Source organism: Mya arenaria, chromosome 8 (assembly GCF_026914265.1).
Source record: "Mya arenaria isolate MELC-2E11 chromosome 8, ASM2691426v1".
Classification (NCBI taxonomy): domain Eukaryota; kingdom Metazoa; phylum Mollusca; class Bivalvia; order Myida; family Myidae; genus Mya; species Mya arenaria.
In genome coordinates, this window is record NC_069129.1 from 61904996 (window position 1) to 61910606 (window position 5611).

Consider the following 5611-nt stretch of genomic DNA (forward strand, 5'->3'; position numbering starts at 1 on the left):
GAGAGAGAGAGAGAGATTTATATAGTTTACATGACTGAAGTACAATAGGATATATTCACTTTACCTGGCTGGGATATAAACATTTGTAAATGATGACAAAGCTTTTGATAGAAAAGCGAAGGAGCCACTAACATTTAAGCAATGGGGTTATAATTTATTTTTTTAAACACAAATATGAAAACAATGTTACAATTATTTAAACCTGGGAAAGGTTCACCAGACTTATTAGTTACGTAACGCTTCAAAAGGAAAAAGTGTTAATATCATACAAAACAATTAGACTAAAATGTAGCATATGAAGCTGATGATATCTATCAATAATTTTGGGATATGCAGGTGGAATAAAAACTTATCAAGGTTTGTTCACTTTTGTTACTACAGTATATGATAGTGAGGCATGTCGTCTGCTACAAGCAAGCTGCTAGAGATGTAATCACCAGCACTGTTAATATTTACAACAGAGAGTTCATAACCCCCAGAACACCAATTAGCCACTCCCTCGGCAAATTCAAATTTTCAATCTGACAGTTGGATTTTTTTCTCAAAGTCATGTTTCTAGTAATGTTTCAAAAACAAATTAAGGATTTTTTATTTGTTTAACCTTCATTCTACATGCCTGCAAAGTTTCATGTCTCAACTTTTTGTAAGCATTGCATAAATTTGGAAAAAGTGTCCCTGATGTGAATCATGCATAAAATTATACAAAAGCTTGCCCCATTGGTGGTGTAGGAGTTTATACTCCGGGTCCCGGTGTGAGCACATTGAAGGGTCCCAGAGTGACAGTTCGACCACCGCACACCTATCCTGGGCAGAACCAGTACTAGGTGCCTTCACCTCTGCAAGGAACTGACAACTTCTGTACATGCCATGGGCAGTGGTACAGTGCGAATGGTCGTAGAAAGGATTTCATAACCAATCACAACAGAAGTGACCTGGCCCGCCCGGGTTGTCCGATTCAGAGTCCAACGCTCTACCGATTGAGCTAACCGGGCGGACGAATAAAAAAAAAGCTTGCCCCAGCGCCACCTGGAGGTTTATATAGTCCTGTTGCCCCTTTAAACTCTAGAGGCGGGAGTATCGTATTACTTAAGCTAAACATTAAATATCAGAACATCTCCCATATTTAATTAAATTTAAATAATTCTTAGATTTTATATATATAAATAAATGATCGTGTGTCATTATTTTATCAGTTCATATTGTTGTCTAAAAAACGTCTGTTTTGTTAATCAACCGCAAAGTCCACAGCGTTAATAAAATTTCTTTCACTCAACAACACATAAATGTGATAACAATTTTCATCAGAAAACACTAATTGTCAATTTTCCTGCTAAATGTCATGTAAATACAACAATTTATCAAAACGAATGTGATTATAATTGAAACAATACACTTTCACATAAAAGTAATTACTTTAGGTTTAACCTGTCTGCCATATTTTGTGATATACACTAGCTTGACAGATTCATTCACGGGCTTCGTTGGAGAATTTGGCGTGTGAACATTTTCACGTGGTGACAAATCTTGATTATCAAAGTTCGAGCAAGGGCTTATCAGCTACTAAATCACTTATAACTGTTAATCCCCCATTAACTTCAGCTGAAAGCCTAGCCATCACTAATTGGCCCTCTTTGAACTTATCTGAGCTGGTGAAGTTGAATTCTGAAGGGTCAAGTTAATTTCTTTAGATGCAGTTCTTCAAAATATATTATATATTTTTAAAAGGAAATACATTTCTTAACTAGAAAAAAGAAGAGTTTTATTCTTTAATATTTTAACGTTTTTTAACATTATATAAAATTGAAAGAAAAATGAATGAAATAATAAGGCAATTTGGATAATTTCTGTATTTTTATGTTTTTCATGATTGTAATAATTGAGTATAGAATTGTCTTATGTTTTAATTATTAGTTAATTTGTATACTGTAATATACATATAATAATTTATTAATATTTATGGTAGTTATGGGTACAAAACAGAAACAAATGAAATGTATCCTCACATGAATAAAACATCGCACCGCCCGTCCTTTGTCTGTTTTTTTTCTTTCCAGTCTGTTTCTTATGTACAGAAGGGGGGGGGGGGGGGGGTAAGATGCTCAAAGACTTGTCGTGCTCAAGAACCGTATATTTTGTTCAAAGGTCAATGTCACTCTTAAGTTAAGATGTTCAAAGGAAGGATGAATATTTAGACGATGTTACAAACTGTGACACACGTTGCTCAGATACCTTACTGCCTTTTTACTATGCCTTGCTGTGCCCTTTTGCTTCAAAGATTCAATTTTCAGAAAGTATAAAATTATAATTTTGATATTATTATTATATATAAATGAAAGATAACACCTTAGGTATTCATAACAAACTATTAGTATTGAAAGTAGTTACGACAAATACTCATTACCAATTAAACATTGGCCGATGAAATTGTCCATAAGGATCAGAAGTGCCCTTTCTGACCTGGAACCTAGCCCTTTACAAATTGTGGCTGGAACATTGAATAATAAGTTTGTGAAACCATTATCAATTAACTCGTTTGATGTTATTCAAGAGTGGTACCTTGAAACCCCTCTCATGATTCAAGTTCTCTTCAAAGGTTTCATAAACAAGGTAGCATAAGGCATGCTGATGACAAACAATTATTTTTGTGAAGAAATATAAAATATTATATTGCCAATATGACACGTTTTTGAATTCATTGAATGAAAAATAATAGTGATACGTAAATGTTTTAATCATTTATTTATTAAGTTCATGTGTAATGGATGATTTTTTAGATATATTAAGGTTTGCATTGATCATGACGTCTTGAAAATTCACAATGCAGTTTTCTGAAATTCTTTTAACACTGAATGAACAGTTCTCAGACAGTCCAGTTGCACAAAGTATTAATACTTGACTGACTTATTGTAGTTGTTAATTAAAAGTGTGGGCTAAACCGTAATTTCTTATTTTTTAAGGAATCACATGACAAGGGTATTTATCTATCCATTTATCTATCTTCCATTAATGTCAAACCCCTTCTACGCACCTAGACATTTATTTTCAGACACTTCTTCAAGGTCTTTGAAAAGCCCCACTTATTTCAGCAATAGTGTAATTTATCATTATGTTTATATTTTCAATAAGAGTCATAAGTGATATCAAACAATTACTTATTCAATCAAAATTACTGTAACCTTTGTAACAAAATTGTTATAAAGTGTGGAGATAAACAAGAGCTGTCGTAAGACAGCGCGCTCGACTATGCTGCTTAGACTTAAAGGTGAATACAATAACGATGTAATATTACCAAGTTTGGTCTCTTTATGTCAAACCTTACTAAAATTATTCGATACATAAGGTTACTTTGATGCTGCCCTCCCACCATCCCGCCCGGACAATGATGCAAGTCATTCAAATAACTTGATTTCCCATTATGAAAATGTGGTTAAGAATATACAAATATGCCTTTTAAAAGAAATTAAAATAAATTTTAAAATAATAAGTAAAAAAATTCAAGGACCATAATTTGTATTTAGGGTTAAAATTGAGTTATGTTTCTTGTTGTAAGATGGTCGTAAATAATTTTGAATTTTATTAAGTGCATTGAATGAACGATATAGAAGGTATTTTTATTAAAATCCCAACTTGCCCTTAACTTTAACTTGCCCTAAAACTTTAACCTAAGTCAATCAGGGGCCATAACTTGTATTAAGAATAATATGGAGTTATGTAACCTCGATGGGTGATGGTCCTGAAATATTATGTGAAGTATAAAGTCAATTGAATGAAGGGTATAGAAGTTATTAATACATATCCCAACCTGCCCTAAAACTTTAACCTTAGTTCCATAGTCAATATGGGGCCATAATTTGTATTAAAGATGATACGGAGTTATCTAACCTCATTATGTGATGGCTCTGAACAACTGTGTGAAGTATTAAGTCAATTGAATGAATGGTAATGGACTTTTAAGTGAAAATCCCAACTTGCCCTAAAACTTTAACATGCCTTAAAACTTTAACCTAAGTCAATCAGGGGCCATAACATGTATTAAGGATAATATGGAGTTATGTAACCTCATTGTGTGATGGTCCTGAACAACTGTGTGAAGTATTAAGTCAATTGAATGAAGGGTATAGAAGTTATTAATAAATATCCCAACCTGCCCTAAAACTTTAACCTAAGTTCCATAGTCAATCAGTGGCCATAATCTGTGTAAAGGATAATGTGGTAGTTATCTAACCTCATCATGTGATGGCCCTGAACAACTGTGTGAAGTATTAAGTCAATTGAATGAAGGGTATTGGACTTACAAGTGAAAATCCCAACTTACCCTAAAACTTCAACCGGACGCCGACGCCGACGCTGTGGCGAGTAGTATAGCCCTCCTTATTCTTCGAATAGTCGAGCTAAAAATATCTCTTTAACCAAATTGAAAATCCCAGTCTTCGTTATTTCTATCAATGTTCATTTCCTTCCCCCAGCAATGACTGTAATCTTGAAACTTGATAGGATCATAAAACATTCCAGGATGATACTATCAGCAGCTCATGACAAGCCATGTTATTATAATTAAATGCCCATCACTGGCCACTGCATAGGAATTTTTTGGGAAAAGTGGAAATCTTAGTCGTGATGGCGCCACGGCCTGGCCAATTGGCGCGGGCAGACCTTGATAAACTCAAATAAACAAACGGACAAGTGGGTTTCCTTTGTGTTCCCCAAAACACAATATCACGCTCGAAAGTAGCATCGTACCAACAAGAGTGACTTATATAATTTTCTGATATCATTTTTCACAATGGTTATAAAATAAATAAATTTAAACTAACCAGTTTATTAAGTGTCATGCGAAAATGTACCTTATATTGTTTGGCAAATTTTACAAGTTCGCCACTGATAATTTCGTTGAGTTCGATTTATTAGTACAATTTCATTTAATGTGTTTGTTTTGCTTATGTTGATATTTATTATACAAATGTGTGTAACATTACAGACCTTAAAACCATATAGGTCCACGGTAACATGTTATACATACTTAGTACATTCAAGTTTTTAAATAGTGTAAGCATACTGGTTAAATGATGCATGCATTTACTGATTTATTAGTTAATGGATATGCCATGTTTTCATTGTGTACAAAAAATATGCAAAATGGTCCCAATAGCGGATCCATGGGGACAGCACCCAACTTTACTTTTAATTTCAATTAAGGATCAAAAGAGGTAGTGAAATACGCCCAAAATGCACCGTTTCGGACTAGAAATTGTCAAATGAATTTCGGTTCTGAGGGAGGGACACAATTCAAAAGGTTACGCCCCCTCTTACGTAGAATACTGGAACCTTTCCTGGAACCAATAATTGTTTTAGCCAGTGTGTGAGATGGTACCGATTAATGTATTAAGTAGGTATAACGTACATGTGGCTACTTACCCAACAGGGTTAATATGTGATATAGAATTAACAATCTTCAATCTTTATAAATTTGATATTTCGAAAAGTTACACATTGGAAAAAATCAATAAGAAGACACCGATTAGAGGTGTTGCTAGTACTTTTTTATATAGAAAATCCAAAAAGGGCGGTAATCGCCGTGTTTGAAGTTGCTCCATGATCAAAAGCTGTTGTG